Raw genomic sequence first — 17,115 nt, 5'->3', positions numbered from 1 at the left:
TCTTGAACAGAAAAAAAAAAAAAAATTGAATGCCCTAAAAAAATTAGTAAGTGAACAACTACAAAAATGCCACATCAAGCCTACAAACAGTTCCTAGAATTCCGTAGTTTTTATCATTCATAAGAAGATTTCTGATTCCTAAAGATTGCTCCATGACCTAAAGAAGATCAACAAAATCATAGAACACATAAGACAATTGTAACCTAGACTTTATTCTCTTTCAATGATTCCAAGAGACTGGCCTCTTGTTGTCATCAACTTAGAAGATTTTTTTTTTTAACATTCCACTGCATCCAGAAGATGCTCCTTGATTTACCTTTTCAGTTCCAACCATCAATAGAGAAAAACCAATACATAAGTATCATTAGACAGTTTTGCAACCATGTACGAAAAACTCACTTACTATTTATTAGTATTTCACAATGAGAGCTTTGTCTCCAGCCCAACAAAAACACCCATGATCAAGAATTTAACACTACATGAATGACTTACTCATTGCAGCACCAACTCAAAAATAAATAGAACAGACTCAAGACAGTGTTATCACTGAAGTTTTAGACTAAAAATTTCAACATCAAAAATACAAGAAATCTCACCCTAGAAATATTTGAGAAAGAAGATAACAGAACAAACAATCAAACCACAAAAAAATGCAACTTAGAACCAATGTCAACACCATACAGGATTCACAACGGCTTTTAGGAGAGATCAATTAGGTCAGATCTGTTTTAAGAATTACAAATTATGAGCTTACTACACTTTTTAACCTATTAGGAAGAGACTATAACATCAAATCTTCAAGAACTTTGACATCTGAAGCTCAAAAAACCCTTTAAAAGCTCACTAACACTCTTAAAAAAGACAAACACATTGTTGTACTACAGAAAAACCCTTTCCCCTCACACTATTAAGAGAAAACATGAAACTTTATAGTCTCATACTTTGGTGAGACGCTTTTAAGAAAAATCTTTTGTTAATAATAAAGTGAGTTTTTCTTCCTTTCAGGTCTCCAAAACCAGTTTTTACAATTATAGAGATGACAGCTCAAATTATAATTAGAGCCAGACGGAGATTACTAACTATGGCAAGCCAAGACTTTGTAATTATCTAACCCTAAAACAATCTTACAATATAAAAAAATGCAAAAACAATGCAAAGAAAGTCCAAGTGGGAAACAACTGAGTTTCAGGAAAAGTCCATGGAATGAAGATGGTCCTCTTTGACATCTCTGAAAGTCCTTTTTGGTTCTGAAACAGGCTTGCAGAATCCTGAAACAACAAATTGCTAAAGAAAAATCCACCAATAGTTATCAAAAATCCATTGACAGTCATCAAACAATTTCAGACAATTTTTAGAAAATATCTGGAATGTCTTGGCCACAGCCCTTTATTGAACCACTTGGGCTAAGTTTTTGGCTCTTCAATGCTTTTGAGCTGCTACTAACTCTTTTAACTCTTTTATTTAATTTGTTGTTTGTTTGGGTTTTTTTACTCGGAAAAGCAGCAGCAGCAGAGAGGCCTGAGAGGCGCTGGGTGAACCCTGGCCCTCTTGGAAGGATCAGGAACTCCAGACCTGGCCCACAGAACGATGGCCAGGGTCCTGACGGGGGAAGCAGAGCCCCCAAACCCAACATCTGGCTGGGCGGTGGCCCTGGCCCAGGTTACCGAGCCAAACAGCCCAGGCCTGGCCTTCAAGGTGGGCTCTGTGTTCTCACAACCCGGCACCCTGCTGCCAATGCAATGGCAGAATGAGTGACCAAATGCTTCCTTCCCCCCGAACCACCGACCCATACTGGCAGTGGGGGAATAGAAGCTGTCCCGAGAATCTTCATCTCGGATCTGGGGATGTTTTTTCCCCACAGCAAGCGAGCGATGGTCGCTTTCCACTGTTTCCCCTGCCTCTGCAATGCAAATGCAAAAGGTGTTCCATCCTCCTGCCCCACGGCACCACGCCAAACCCCTCTGGGCTGGGGACCAGAGGCAGAACTTTTGGGAGCCAGCTCCCCCACGCCGCTGGGGTGTGCCAGGGATGGCAGGCACCCCAACCCCCAAGGGGGAACCACCGACCAAACACCCACCGGCCCGCCAAAAACGGTGAGTTTGAGAGCAGGCAGCCGGGCTGTGCCCGCAATCAGCTGCTGAGCCACGCCTCCCCCACGGAGGGACAGGCTGGCCCCTGGAGCCTCAGTCCAATCCGCTGCCACAGGGGCAGAGGGCTCGGGACGGTCCGAACTCAGATATGCCGCCGGTTCCAGGGCAGCCTCTGATTCAGACAAAGAGGACCAAGTCCCCAAAAGTGGCAGAACTGCCGGGGGGGGCATTGGGGGCAGCCGGGGTGCAAGAGGTGTGCAGGAAAGTGTCTTATTCGGCTCTGGGAGCAGCAGGAGGAGTGAGATAGGAAGAGGTTACAGGACTGGGAATGGGGACAGGGATCAGGAATATGGGACCTGGATTGGGAATGGGACTGGAAAACAAGAAAAAAACAGATAGGGACTAGGAATTAGATCAATAATGGGGACAGGGACTGGGAATGGGACAGGGAATATGGGACTATCCTGGGTTGTAAGATGTTTGTCTTCCATTTCCCATCTGTCCGAGGTGGAGCAGTTATCTTCTGTTAATTGGGCAGTTTACTTTATCTCTTCCACAACCCATCCTCCCTCCAGGGAAATATCTTCTGTTAATGGCCCATTGAGCCTGACTGATAAAATTGCATCACTCCATTGTGACATGCTCCACCCAGGGAGAGGAGCCAAACATTCCTACCTAAATACAGTCTGAAATTTGGAACACCAGAGTAGAGTAGCCTTTTCCCATTGGATTCCCAGAGGAAGACCAGGCCCATCAACAGTATCACCAGACCTTCAGGGGAAAACTGCACTCTTCTACAGGATCACTGCTTCAAGTGGACCATATCTGTCGCTCCAGGAGGACTGCAGCCACCATTTAATCAGACTGCTACCAACACCCTGACAAAAAGGGTGTCAGTTCATATTCTGACTCTGTCAGTGGTTTGTGGTTTTTTTGTACTATTACAGTTATATTTTTAATTTTCCTAGTAAAGAACTGTTCTTTTTATTCCCACATCTTTGCCTGAGAACCCCTTACATTCAAAATCATAATAATTTGGAGGGAGGGCGTTTACATTTTCCATCTAAGAAAGGCTCCTGCCTTCCTTAGCAGACACCTGTCTTTTCAAACCAAGACAGATTTTGGTGTACACCATGGGGCCCAAGTGCATTTAGAGAAAAAGGGGGAAAAAGGAGTAACAGTTCTTGAGTAACCTAATTTTTGTGTGCTGATATAGAAACCTCGTTAAGTGTCACCATGTAGTCTACCTTACCCTGGTTTGGGTGGCATGTGGTTGTGGCTATATTTCTCTCATTTGCAGGCTCTTGTCTAAAACTGAATCCTATAAGTAAAGCTTCTGTGGCTGTAATCTGGTTTGCTTTATGGGTTAATAAGGTGAGGAATTAATGGATTTTTAACTTCCTCTAGAAGGCAGGCACCTAGATTCAAAGCTACCACACCCTAACGGTATGGTTTTGGGCTTACTTTAATAATGGTACCTACTGTAAAGAAATGACACTGGGGTAAATTTTTTCCCAACCCTTCACCCATCTCTTTGGATCTGCCGCACCAGTTTTCAAAGAGTTCAAATCTTCTCTAAATGCTAATGATATCATATAGTTGTTGGTGTTGCTAATATGCCTGTTCTATTAAGCATTCAGAGATAAGGGAAGATTAACCTGGATAACCAGCCTGACACCTACCTCAGAAAGTAGGGATGCTGCCACAGAACCTGACACTGCCCTGAGGACTAGAGAGGCTGCCACAGAACCTGACCCAGCCCCACAACCCACATCAAAAATGAACCACACAGATTGGGGTGGGGGTTCTGGTGAAGGACATACACAAGATGAGCCAGATGCTGAAGGAGTACATTTCCCCAGCTGGTGAGAAGCCCTCCCCCAGCCTTGAAGAGGGAGAGTCTAATAGTGCAGCAGTGGAACCCACAGATGTTACAACCATCCAGGTTCCAGCTGAACTGCAAGGGCAGTCACAGCCAGCAGCAGTCACAGCCTATAGAAACAAGGAGGTCAGAGATGAAATCAGAGTACCCAGATAAAGATAAAGGGGCCCTCACAACCCACAGGGGAGCCAACAGTTGAGACCATCACTGAGTCCCTGACGTATGAAAGTCTCTATAATCTGCACAAAAACATTGTACGACATGAGGCTTATACAACCTGGTTACTGGTCTGAGATCTTATGGGTACAGGTGTGCAACTGGATGGTGGTGAGGCAAGGAATTTGGGATCCTTGACCCAGGACTCAGGTGTGAATCAAGTATTCATAAGGGAGCCAGGGTCCCTTTCCCTCTGGGAGTGGCTTTTAATGAGTGTCAGAGAGAGGTTTGTCCACAGAGAGACAATGCAGGAGCACAACCATAGAATGTGCTGGAAGACCCTTGAGGAGGGGATCCAACAGCTGAGAGAAGTGGCAGTTTTGGAGGTACTCTTTGGGAGGGATGGACAGCATGATAATGACCCCAACAAAGTCAGGTGCACAGGGCAAATGTTGTGGAGTCTGATAAATCTGGGACCATCTCAGTACACCACATTGATTGCAGTGATTAATGCCGATAACAACTGAGAGACAGTGGGTTCTGTCACCAACAAGCTTAGAAATTGTGAGAGTATGGTCAATGTCCCAATGCAGGCTCATGTCTCTGCTGTGATTAAGGAATTCAAGGAGGAGTTTAAAGGGGAGATGGGGGAGATGAAGGAAGAGATGAGGAAGATTAATGCAGCACCATTGCACATCACAGGCCCCAAAGTCAGAGCCCAACATTCCCAAGCTAGAGAGAGGGTACACCCCACGAACTGACCTGTGCTTCTTTCTACACAAACATGGGAAAGCGGGTGTCCTGGATTGTCAAGCAAATTGTATTCTATTTTCCATCTGTATGGCAGTTATCTTCTGTTAAGTGGGCAGTTTTCCTTATCTCTTCCACAACCAGGGAGACATCTGCTGATAATAGGCGATTGAATGCCATTGCATGACTGATAAGAACTACACCATCCCATTGTGAGATGCTCAGCCCAGAGGGGAGAGCCAAGCATTCTACCTGGATATAAAGTGGACATTCTGGAACACCAGGACGACTTTTCTCCACTGGATTTCCCAGAGGAACAGCTGCTCTCTTCCACTGGATCTTCAGAGGAAGACCATACCTTTTCTAGAGGATCCCTGCTCCAACAGAACCACACCTGACACTCCAGGAGGATGACAGCCACATTTCCAATTGGACTGCTACCAACACCCTGACCAACAGGGTGTCAGGTTGCATTCTGACTCTGTCAGTGTTGTTTTAGTTTACTGCACTGTTTATTTTATCTTTATATTTTATCTTTTTATTTTCTTCCCTATTAAAAAACTGTTATTCCCTGCTCCCATATTTTTTGCCTGAGAGCCCCTTAATTTAAAATTTATAGAAACTGGGAGGGGAGGGGGGCCATTTTTTTACATTTTACATTTTCCATTTCAGGGGAGGCTCCTGCTTTCCTTAGCAGACACCCGTCTTTTGAAACCAAGACAGATTTTGGTGCCCAACGTGCGGCTCGAGGGCATAGGAATAAAAAGGGAATAACAGTTCTTGAGTAATCTAATTTTTGTGTGCTGATATAGAAACCTCATTAAGCAACACCATGTGGTCCAGCTTACCCTGGTTTGGGTGGCACATGATCATGGCTGTATTTCTCCCATTTGAAGGCCCTTATGTAATCCTGGGTCCTGTCACCAAGGCTACTGTGTCTGTTATCCGGTTTGTTTTATGGATGAATAAGGTGAGGAATTCATGGATTTTTAACTTCCTCTATGTTGTAGTGCGTTCTTATATTTTGTAATACTTTGAAGTAGTTTGTTTTGTATTCCCATGTTTTTCCCAAATGGTTTATCCCAGACTGTACCCCCCCCCTCCTTTTCCCTCTACTTGTGTTATCCCTTTCCTGGGATAAGATCTCCAAAACCCCCACCCTGGCTCTCTGCCAGTCACCTCGACATCCCAGCCCCTTACCTAGAAGTTTCGGTCCAAGTTGTCGAGTGATTAGCCAGGGGCCAAGGGTCAGCCCCCCAAGTCCTGCCCCATACGCTGTTTTGTATGTCTATCCCCCCAGCACCCATCCCCCAGAGATACCTATTGGTTAGTAGGATTTTATCTATGTTAGTTTCCTCCCCCCTTTAAATGTGAACTCCGGACATCCCCCAGTGCTCTCGGCAGGAGACCCCTGGGGTATCGGAGCTCCCTCGGGACTCCTTAATAAAACCTTGGAATATCCCCTGCTGGGAGACGGCCCCTTTCCTCTTCCACCGACGTCTCGGTCGTCTCTGCTGCAGCGAAGGCAACCAGCCTGAGTGCCCTCAGCACCCTCGGGGCACAGAGAGTGTCTCCCCGCAGTCGGCCGTGGTGGGGCTACCCCCCCACTCTCTGCCGACCCGGGTAAGGCCCAGGGACTTGAGAGGCTTGCAGAGAGACTGGGACACCTCTAGAAAGCAGGCACATGGATTCACAGCTATCACACACTAACTGTATGTTTTTGGGGTTACTTAATATTGGCACCTGCAGTAATGAAATGACACCAGGGGAAATTTTCTCCCAACCCTTTGACCATCTCTTTGGGTCTGCCCCACCAGTTTTTGAAGGGTTGAAATCCACTCTAAATATTAATGTTATCATACAGTGGCTGGTGTTGCTGATGGGCCTGTTCCATTTAGCATTTAGAGAAAAGGGAAGATTAGCCTGGATAACCACCCTGACACCTACCCCAGAACCTGACATGCCACCAGAGCCTAGGGATGCTGCTGCCCCAGAGCCTGACCCTACCCCACAGCCCCCCCCAGATATGAAATACCCAGATTGGGTGGGGATCTGGTGAAGGAGATGCATGAGATGGGCCAGATGCTGGAGGAATACACTTCCCCAGCTGGTGAGAAGCCCTCCCCCAGCCTTGAAGAGGGAGAGTCTAATAGTGCAGCAATGGAACCCACAGATGTTACAACTGTCCAGGTTCCAGCTGAACTGCAAGGGCAGTCACAGCCAGCAGCAGTCGCCCCTGTGGAAACAAGGAGATCTAAGATGAAACCAAAGCACCCAGACAAGGATAAGAATGCAGGGCCCTCACAACCCCCAGGGGAGCCAGAGGTTGCAATCATCACCAAGTCCCTGCCGTATGAAAGTCTCCGTAATCTGCACAAAGACATTGTACGATGGGGACGTGAGGCTTATACAACCTGGCTTGTAGCCATGATATTTTCTGAAAAATCCTTTCCTTGGGATTTTTTCTCCTGAGAAGCTGAGAGGCCTCAGGAACAAAATGTAAACAATGGTTATCTGCTGCTGTGGAATGCAACAGGTGGATCTGTGATTGGTCTCATGTGGTTGTTTCTAATTAATGGCCAATCACAGTCAGCTGGCTCGGACTCTCTGTTTGAGACACAAGCTTTTGTTATCATTCTTTCCTTTTCTATTCTTAGCTAGCCTTCTGATGAAATCCTTTCTTCTATTCTTTTAGTATAGTTTTAAAATAATATATATCATAAAATACTAAATCAAGCCTTCTGAAACATGGAGTCAGATCCGTGTCTCTTCCCTCATCCTAAGACCCCTGTGAACACAGTCACAGATAGTGACCCCAAGTGACTAAAGAAGAATTCATCACTTGGTGAGACCCCAGAGGAGCATTGCTACACTGGGTAAACCCTGAGTGTGTGGCATTGATGGTCACCTCACAAGTGACCACAGAAGTGGATTCTAGCCAGGAGCTGAAGAACTGAGGATCCTGAATTTGGACAGAGTTCACAGCCAAGGCTGACCACAAAGAGAACCTTTTGAAAAGCCTCCAGAGAAGATGTCTGGAAAGCTTTGCAGCCCAGAACAGCCTGCTGAAGCCCAGAGGACACTGTCACAAGGAACTGTTAACTCTTCCCTTTCTGATGGTGCTGCCCTTTGCACAATGTGGGCTGGGATATGGCAGAGGGTGCCTACGGAGGCAGAGGTTCCATTCTCCCCCTCAGAGGAGAAACTTATCGCCCTCTGGCAAAAATGGGGTCATGAGGACAGAGTTCCTATGGTGAAGAGACATTTCTATGAGTTTTTCCGATGGGCAAAGTTCCATGGATTTTTCATGGATGTGCTCTATGCCCTTGATATATACATATGGGAATGCATGGAATCCATTTTCAAAGATTCTCTGGACCAGGGACTTGGATTTCCCCAGATTTATCCATCATTCAGAACTCTCTTCCCAGTTTTGAAATGGAAAGGAGCTTCACTTCAGTGGATTGCCGACTGCAGAGGTCAAGCTCCCTTCCCGCTGGACCCGGAAGGAGAGGACCCTGTCCAGGAACACGAACGGCTGGTTCCCAGCCCCCCTGAATCACGGGGGTGTGAGGCTTTGCCCACAACCGAGGAAAAGTTTTTTTCTGCACCTTTGGAACATGCTCAAACGGAGCCACTTTTTTCCCCCCTCATTGCCCTCAGGGGGGATCAAAATCAGCTCAATGGGTACCATCCAGGCCGGTGCCACAGGCCCTGTCCCGGCCAGCCCCCCGCACCCCACCCTGGCCAGTCCCATGGACCCCGCCCCAGCCAGCGCCGCAGGCGGCACCGATCCCCATGGCACTGCCTCCCGGGCCCATGGGTCCCGCCCCAACCAACCCCGCGGGCACGGCCGCCTCCCCAGACAGCCCTGCCTGTGGCTCCGGCTGTTTCAGTGACTGTGCCTGCTCAGTCGATTCCGGATGCCTCAAAGGCAAGGCTGACCTCGCCGCCCCCCCAGCTGTCCCGCCATCTCCCATGTTGGCTTTGCCGGTTTCTGCAACTGCACCTACGAGGCCGATCATGGAGCCAGGGGCAGAAGTTGCTGCCAGCCCTCAGCCCACTACCTTTGCATCACAGATGGCAGTCACATTCACAACTGTGCTGGCAGCACTGGTGGGGGCCAACCCGGTGCCGTCCCCGCCATCCCCTCCTGCAGGGATAGAGCTCACACCCGCGCTGACGCTCCAGGAGCCAAGTAAGACAACGGTGGCGCTTTCCTGCACACCTCTTGCACCCCTGCTGCCCCCATAGCTGCCCCTGGTGGTTCTGCCGCCTTTGGGGACTTCGTCCTCCGTGGGGGAGGCATGGCTCGGCAGCTGATTGTGAGCACAGCCCGGCTGCCTGCTCTCAAACTCACCGTTTTTGGCGGGCCGGTGGGTGTTTGGTCAGTGGTTCCCCCTTGGGGGTTGGGGTGCCTGCCATCCCTGGTGCGCCCCAGCAGCGTGGGGGAGCTGGCTCCCAAAAGTTCTGCCTCTGGTCCCCAGCCCAGAGGGGTTTGGCGTGGTGCCGTGGGGCAGGAAACGGGAACACCTTTTGCATTTGCATTGCAGAGGCAGGGGAAACAGTGGAAAGCAACCATCGCTCGCTTGCTGTGGGGAAAAAACATCCCCAGATCCAAGACGAAGATTCTCGGGACAGCTTCTATTCCCCCACTGCCGGTATGGGTCGGTGGTTCAGGGGGAAGGAAGCGTTTGGTCACTCATTCTGCCATTGCATTGGCAGCAGGGTGCCGGGTTGTGAGAACACAGAGCCCGCCTTGAAGGCCAGGCCTGGGCTGTTTGGCTCGGTAACCTGGGCCAGGGCCACCGCCCAGCCAGATGTTGGGTTTGGGGGCTCTGCTTCCCCCGTCAGGACCCTGGCCACCGTTCTGTGGGCCAGGTCTGGAGTTCCTGATCCTTCCAAGAGGGCCAGGGTTCCCCAAGGCCTCTCAGGCCTCTCTGCTGCTGCTGCTTTTCCAAGTAAAAAAAACCAAACAAACAACAAATTACATAAAAGAGTTGAAAGAGTTAGTAGCAGCTCAAAAGCATTGAAGAGCCAAAAACTTAGCCCAAGTGGTTCAATAAAGGGCTGTGGCCAAGACATTCCAGATATTTTCTAAAAATTGTCTGAAATTGTTTGATGACCGTCAATGGATTTTTGATAACTATTGGTGGATTTTTCTTTAGCAATTTGTTGTTTCAGGATTCTGCAAGCCTGTTTCAGAACCAAAAAGGACTTTCAGAGATGTCAAAGAGGACCATCTTCATTCCATGGACTTTTCCTGAAACTCAGCTGTTCGGACTTGGACTTTCTTTGCATTGTTTTTGCATTTTTTTATATTGTAAGATTGTTTTAGTGATATGTTAGAATTTTATGTTCTACAGGTGAAGAATTTCCCTCATCATTCCACATCAGCACTTGATTGAGGTTTTGATTGGCAACAGATAATCTGTTAAGTGTTTGTTCTTTCCTCTGCTTGAGCCCAGCAGAGAAAATTACAAACACTTTTCTTTTTAATTTAACTAAAATAAAAAAAGGTGACATGTTGCAGAGATCTTTTTATGAAAAATCCTTTCCTTAGGATTTTTCCTCCTGAGAAGCTGAGAGGCCTGAGGAAGAAAATGTAAACATTGATTATCTGCTGCTGTGGAATGCAACAGGTGGATCTGTGATTGGCCCATATTGGATGTTTGTAATTAATTGCCAATTACAGCCCAGCTGGCTCGGACAGGGAGCCGAGCCCCAAACCTTTGTTATCATTCTTTCTTTTTCTATTTTTAGCTTAGCTAGCCTTCTGATAAAACCTTTTCTTCTGTTCTTTTACTATAGTTTTAATGTCATATATATGATAAAATAATAAATCAAGCCTTCTGAAACATGGAGTCAGATCCTAGTCTCTTCCCTCAACATGAGACCCCTGTGAACACCATCACACTAGTCCAATACAAAATTTTGGAATTGGAAACAGTTGTCAAAGTTTTTGGTGGGGATATTTGCTGAGACACCTCTTCAGGTACCTACTATATTGGTAAGTAGCAAGGACTCATTATACAGATACACTGGGTACCAGCATCCTATAGAAGCACCGAGTGGGTGATGGTCTCCTTCCAAAAAATACTGGTGCTCCTGGGCAGTGACACTAAATTCCTGCATGCTGAGTGATTCCCTTTAGGAAATGAGAAAGAAATCCTCATCTCTGCTGTGCTGAAACTCCACTGCTGTTCTGCTAAACTTGGAGTCTTCTGCATGTGCTGAAGGGAGGACAAGATTTGCCTTTTAGAGCACATCCTGGTGGTTTGCACACAGGGCAATTAGAGAGACAGAAGTGGCAAGAGGAGCAGATAAGGTTCAAGGATGCACTTTAAAGAACTTGAGATTTGTTCACCACACTGTGAAACAATGATGGTCACTGTGGAAGGAAAACACATCTGCAAGGTGATAACAAAGAACCTAAGAAACTAAAAGATACGGTACAGGTGTACATGCTCAGTGCAACACTGATATTCCAAGTGCTCTTCAAATAACTCTTATAACCCCACCCAGTCATGCTTTTTAATAAAAGGATGTCTATATCTTCTAGCAGCTAATAATAGAGATGTTGAGGAACACTAGTAGCTTGATTTTATTTTTATTTGTTAGGTTCGTGAAGCAAATGATACTGGCACCTACCAGCAAATCTCTCAAGAGGGACTACACACCTAATCCCATGCACCCTCACTACAAGATGGTTTTTAATGCCCCTAGATCTGTTATGTGTCGCACAGGCATCCACATAGAGGGGATCCATTTCCCAGAGGAAATAGACATATTTTTTAAAAAAAATTACTGTTTAAAACTAGAACTATACTTTAGGATATAGCACTTCATGGCTCTTTCTCACTGCTTTTCCTCAGTTATACATGGGCTCCATCCTTGGTGAGCCATCAAAATACTTCATCAGAGCTTTAGTTACAATATTTCATGAGAAAAGTACTCTGATTGAGAGGTCTGATGAACACAAAGGAGAGGAAACGTGAGTGGCTAAGCAGCATTTGTGATGAAATACTACATCAACATTTTCCAAATGTTGATGGTATGGATATTTTTTCTAGCCACTGGGAAACGTATTTTCTTCAGTAAATACACATTTTCCTGTCAAATTCTAGTTACAAACAAATAAATTTTGCCAGCTCAAACTGCAGAACAGTTTGGCAGAACACCTTGCTTGTTGCCTGACACTTTGCATCTCTGTATTACTTTCATTCCATAGAACTAAATGTTTCACTTGGGCAGAGACTTCCAACTAAAAAGGTTAATCAAATATGGGGAACAGATTGCAGTAAAACAGAATGGATGCGTCAGCCATACACAATGAAATTCTGTGTTAAAATCTGCTAGGACTACTGACAGCAGTGTCTCCATCCTTATTCAGTGTAATTTAGCACACATTGCCTATGGTGACTTCAGTGATACAGATGCTTGTATAAAGACCTCATTAAATTTAGGATGTTTAAGGTAACTTTTTGCTGTATGGAAACACCTCCCATAATGGGTTCCAAAAGGATGCTGAGTTTATTGTATTTTGAAAAAGGACACCTCAGAAGTGGAGGTTATGAACACATCATCTGAAAATTATGGGACTTTCTTGCTCCTAAAATAAAAAAAAAAAACAGCTCATTTTTACATACTGAGTTTAGAACAAGACATCATTCTACAGTGCCTTGAGTCTAGATTGCAAATAAAAGGAAATTATTTCCCTTGGTGTATATATTTAATAAACCAAACTGTATAAACAGAATTGCTAATGGAGATCCCCAGGCCTGAAGAATTCACAAACAACAAGCTGAACAGAGAATAGTGTTTGAAAGTGACTTTATTTTCCCCTGAAAAAGGTTAGCTGAAGAACACTAACATCACTCTCCATTAATCAGTAGTTTTAAACACCATGGGGAAATGACAGTTGCCTTCCAAGCTCCTGACTTTACAGCTTTCCTGGCATCCTGTGGACTCCTGCTGCAACCATCCCCCACACAGCTTTGCTCAGCTCATAGGAGTTCATTGTTTTATTCTAGCTTATCATATTCATTTTTGTCCACTATTAATATTGTAGAAATGAACTAGGTGGTCCCTCAGGAGACTGTGCATGCCAGGTTACAGAAAAACCTGTAATATTTTTATACATTACTGCCCCAAATAATGTTTTCTTTTTGTTTTGTTTTTAATTATATTTTATTTTTACTTTATTTTGGTTTATTTTCAAGTGCAATTTTACTGTGCAACCCACTGTGTGATATCCTGGGGTAAGATTGTACATTTTAACTCTCCAGCATCTCTTTTTTCCTTAACAAAGGCAGTCCTTCTGAATCAGGTAGGTTAGTTTATTTTCTTAGCCAAAGGAAAATATCACCTAACTTTTCAGGCAAAACCTACTGCAACTTTGGACTGCAGAAGGTCATTTAATCAGACTTACCTCACAAAGAACACAGGTGCCAACTGATAGGAAAACATGCCCTGGAGCTTCTGACAGCCTCTCCTTCACATAAGAACCTAAAGACTCCTTTCCTTCACTATTGTGTCTGCATTTACCCTGTCACATAAAACCAGAGGAAAGAGACACACTCCTTTTTGGGGTTTTTGGCTGGGGGTTTGTTTTTATTTGTTTGTTGGTCTGTTAATGATTTATTATTATTGATAATTTTGTAATGTAAATCTATTTTTAGTTGGCCTTGACATACAGAAGGATGTGAGAAGGGATCACAAATGTGATTGTCTGTCACAGTGAAGTCAGTCCCTGTCATCAGTAAGGTCAGGAAATTACTGGGTTTCCACATGTCCAGGGCCATTTGGTAACAGAAAGAGTCCTCTGCCTGCTTATGAAACTCTGTTGCCTGATATTTTGATCTTAACAATTGACATCACATAATGCTGATCCTTCTCTTCCTGTCTGAAGGATCTACTCCCAAGCCCATACAGCCAGTGAGACAGTTATTTTAAGGATGTTGATAGGAATTGTACCTGGCTCTAAAGGATAGCAGACAGCCTTTGCTAGCTCAGCACTGCGAGCCATATGCCAAAACTATAAGATTAGATTTTTTTACAGATGTCCAACCCTTGCTCTGTGAGCAAAAAGAGGTTCAATGTTTATGATACAAGGACATCAAGGTTAAAACACAATTTTAAAGAAATTCTAAAGTTGTACCCAAATTAGAAAAATAAAAATATTATAGAGAGGAGACTCACTAAGTTTTCCAAAACAAGCATATGGGAGAAATTACCATGACATAGTGTGGCTGCAGGCAGTTCAGAAAGTGCTGAGTGTGTTGAATGAGACAAATTTTTCATAAATATAATTTTGAGGAGAATTATGTTTCATTTTCTTGGAAGAAAAGAGAAGCATCCATTTTCTACAGTTATTTTCCACCTAATTTCTGCCAAAAATGTGCCCTGGCTACCTACATGTCTCATTTGATGATCTTGATATCATCATGTTGTTGAACTCTTATGTCACTTTTTCCTGATTATGAGGTAGAAGACATCTTTTACAAAAGAAGTGGTTTTTTTCTGTTCAGCTGTAGAGAGATTTTAAAGACATTACTTTCTTCCAAGTCTGAGCTGTTGTTAAAGAGGTCTGTCAATAAAGCAATTTTGTAGTGATTCCTACTGGTTTACTGCTGCAGATGGTTTGTGCTCTCGCAATATTTTCAGTCTGGTTTCATCTACTCAAACCCTTTGAAATTCCAAAATGAAACTCTTAGAGCCCAGCTTTTCTATTCCTTACAACTTGAATGTGCTATTGATTCTTTAACAGTTGTGTATCTATTACAATTCTCTTAATAGATATATACATACCAAAAAAAAAAATTTTGTCAATCATTTTTTTCACCAATCATCTCCACCTACCGAAAGAGGAGAAGGAGAGAAAAAAGAAATAAATCTCATGCAATTTGTGTGTAAAGACAAGAAGGGAAAAAACCAAACAAATCCTGTCATAGTTTAACCAACAAACTCCAACCCAAATATCATCATATTCCATATTGTTTGATGGAAATAATATTGTCTACTAAACTGAACTACATTGAGGGTTAATGAGAAGATTGATTTTTATCTAATAATCCAGAATATTTTCCATCAAGATGTGGCAGTCAGTTCTGAATAGATTCTTAACCTATTAGAGAGAATGAATGCTATGGAAGGGGAAGAGAGAAGTCTCTGCATATTGTCACCTGCCTGGAAAATATGCATCCATATATTATAGATTATCTGCAAAAATCATTCCCACTTCTGTGTTGTGTGCAGGTCATGCACAACCTCTCTAGGAATCCACAAAGAACTAAGTAGGAGGGACTTTGGCATCTTTTGTAAAATGGTTGAAGTTTGAATTCTTTGGACAGAGAGTTTTGGCCAGAGACTCCGTTTCTAAGCCTCAGGTGAATGAAGAAAAGCTTCCGAACAACCAAAGCAGGATGTTTTTCAGGGACTGCAGGCAGACAGTCCTGCTCCTGTACCTTTAATCCTCTATTTCAGCCTTTCTGTTTTTCCTGCAGTTTTACTTACTCATAGAAAAAAACTATACAAAATTCCAGGAGATTTTTGAGGATTCCCACTGAAATAAAAAGTTTTTAAAAGCTACAGTTCCGACCTGAAAATTATGTATTTTGTTCTACACACTTTAAATGTATGTAATAAAGAAATGCTAATACTAATTTCCTGACTACTGTTAAATGGTTGAGATGAATGTTACAAGGTGCCAGTTATAAGAACTCTAAAAAAACCAGTGTCATGGAATGCTTTGGGTTGGAAAGGATCTAAGAGATCATCACGTTCCGGGATGGGATGCGATGGGATGCAATGGGATGCGATGGGATGTGATGGGACGAGGCCAGCTGCAGGCACCGGCCCTGCGGCCCAGCTCCGCCACTCACTGTCCTACAGCGCCTGCAACATCTCCAGCCCTGAAGGCTGCTGCGCTGGGGCAGCTGCGGGGCCTTTGCTTTTCTTTGTCTGATTCCTCGCTTGTGGGGAGAGCAGAGCCGCCGGAAGCGCGCCCAGCATGCAGGCACTGCCCAACAGCGCTGCCGCCGCTGGGACAGTGGCGCCCCTGAGTCCCAGCCACTCCGCTGCCGCTGCTGCTTCATTTGCTTTTAGGCACAGACAAAGCTCACTGCTAGGCCACCATGGTCTCTGCTCCTGCCCTCTTCCTGTCCCTGGGTAGAGCATTGCTGTGCTTTCAGGAGGCTCTTGGTGGAAACTTGTGGCATTGCAAGCTCCTTTGCCCTGGCTGGATGCTTGCACTGGAATCCCTCACAGCTGGCTTCAGAGCACACTCCAGTTGGCTCTTCTAAAACCAGGCTCCTTTTCCCCTTCAGTGTGCTGGACACGGCCTTGAAGTCCACGCTGCTGTGCAACTGGAGCAGCGGGACAGGGACCTTTGCAGCCTGAGCTGCCCTTCTTCCTCTCTGTCTGTGCACGGAACACAGCGGGGAGGAGAAGGGCAGCAGGGCCCTGCATGTCCCCGGGCTCAGGTTTTGCGCCGCTTCAGCTCCACAGAGACGCGGGTCAAGTGAAAAAGCCAACCAGTTTATTAGGGGAAAGCAAAGCCAAGGTGTCAGCTGGGAGGTAAAAAAGGGCATGGGCAGGGCCTGAGGGCCGCAGGGAAGGAGCTGCCAACAGGAAGGCAGCTGGCAAGAGCTGCTGGAGCTTGGCACAGGCTCAGCTGGGAGCAGCCAGAGCTGTGCCTGGAGCTGCAGCTGGTCCCTTCTGCCCTGCAGGTGGTCCCATCTTGGATGGGAACTGGAAATCTCTGAGGGAGGCCGCTCCAGGTGATGCAGGAGACAAAGGAAGTTCTGCAGATCTTCTTTGGAATTTGATGGGAATCCCTAGGCTCATGCAAGATGGGCTCTCATCTTCCCTGAGGGCTTGAAGAGCTGCAAGAGAGAGGAACAGAGCCACGGTCAGAGGCCAGATTGAGGGAATGCAAGGAAAGCCTCCTGCCAGGGCCATCTTGCCATGGCCAGGAGGGAGCGGGAGACAAAGGCCCGAGAGCTGGGAGGCAGCTCAGCCGGGCAGCGCTGGCCATCAGGCTCACCTCCAGCAAGAAGGCCACAGCAGGCAGATGCCAGCGGGGCTGCTTCCCCACCAGCAGGCTGAGCAGGTGCGAGGCCATGTGGGGACACAAGGGGCTCAAGGCAGAGCGCATCTCCCTGGCAGGGGAAAAAGGCACCAAGGCCCTGAGCCGGGCGGGCAAACCTCTCCCAGGAGTGACTCACACAGGTCCCA

The 17,115-nt window shown here is 45.7% G+C and overlaps 2 protein-coding genes and 1 long non-coding RNA gene across 3 annotated transcripts in view; 2 read left to right on the top strand and 1 right to left on the bottom strand.

The window, feature by feature from the left end:
* LOC139605272 (zinc finger protein 436-like) overlaps nucleotides 1-17,115 on the bottom strand; it is a 134,152-nt gene that overhangs the window by 12,903 nt on the left and 104,134 nt on the right. The window lies entirely within an intron of this gene.
* The window catches only part of LOC139605281 (zinc finger protein 585A-like), an 87,944-nt gene that overhangs the window by 21,153 nt on the left and 49,676 nt on the right, over nucleotides 1-17,115 (top strand). The window lies entirely within an intron of this gene.
* On the top strand, nucleotides 8,827-10,742 carry LOC139605285 (uncharacterized). The gene is made up of 2 exons (XR_011684312.1): nucleotides 8,827-9,076; nucleotides 10,063-10,742. It is a non-coding gene; the product is annotated as an uncharacterized lncRNA (long non-coding RNA).

The sequence above is a fragment of the Agelaius tricolor genome, unplaced genomic scaffold, assembly GCF_023055355.1.
Source record: "Agelaius tricolor isolate 1412-34295 unplaced genomic scaffold, bAgeTri1.0.p SCAF_63, whole genome shotgun sequence".
Classification (NCBI taxonomy): domain Eukaryota; kingdom Metazoa; phylum Chordata; class Aves; order Passeriformes; family Icteridae; genus Agelaius; species Agelaius tricolor.
This window is presented reverse-complemented; position numbering and strand designations above follow the sequence as displayed.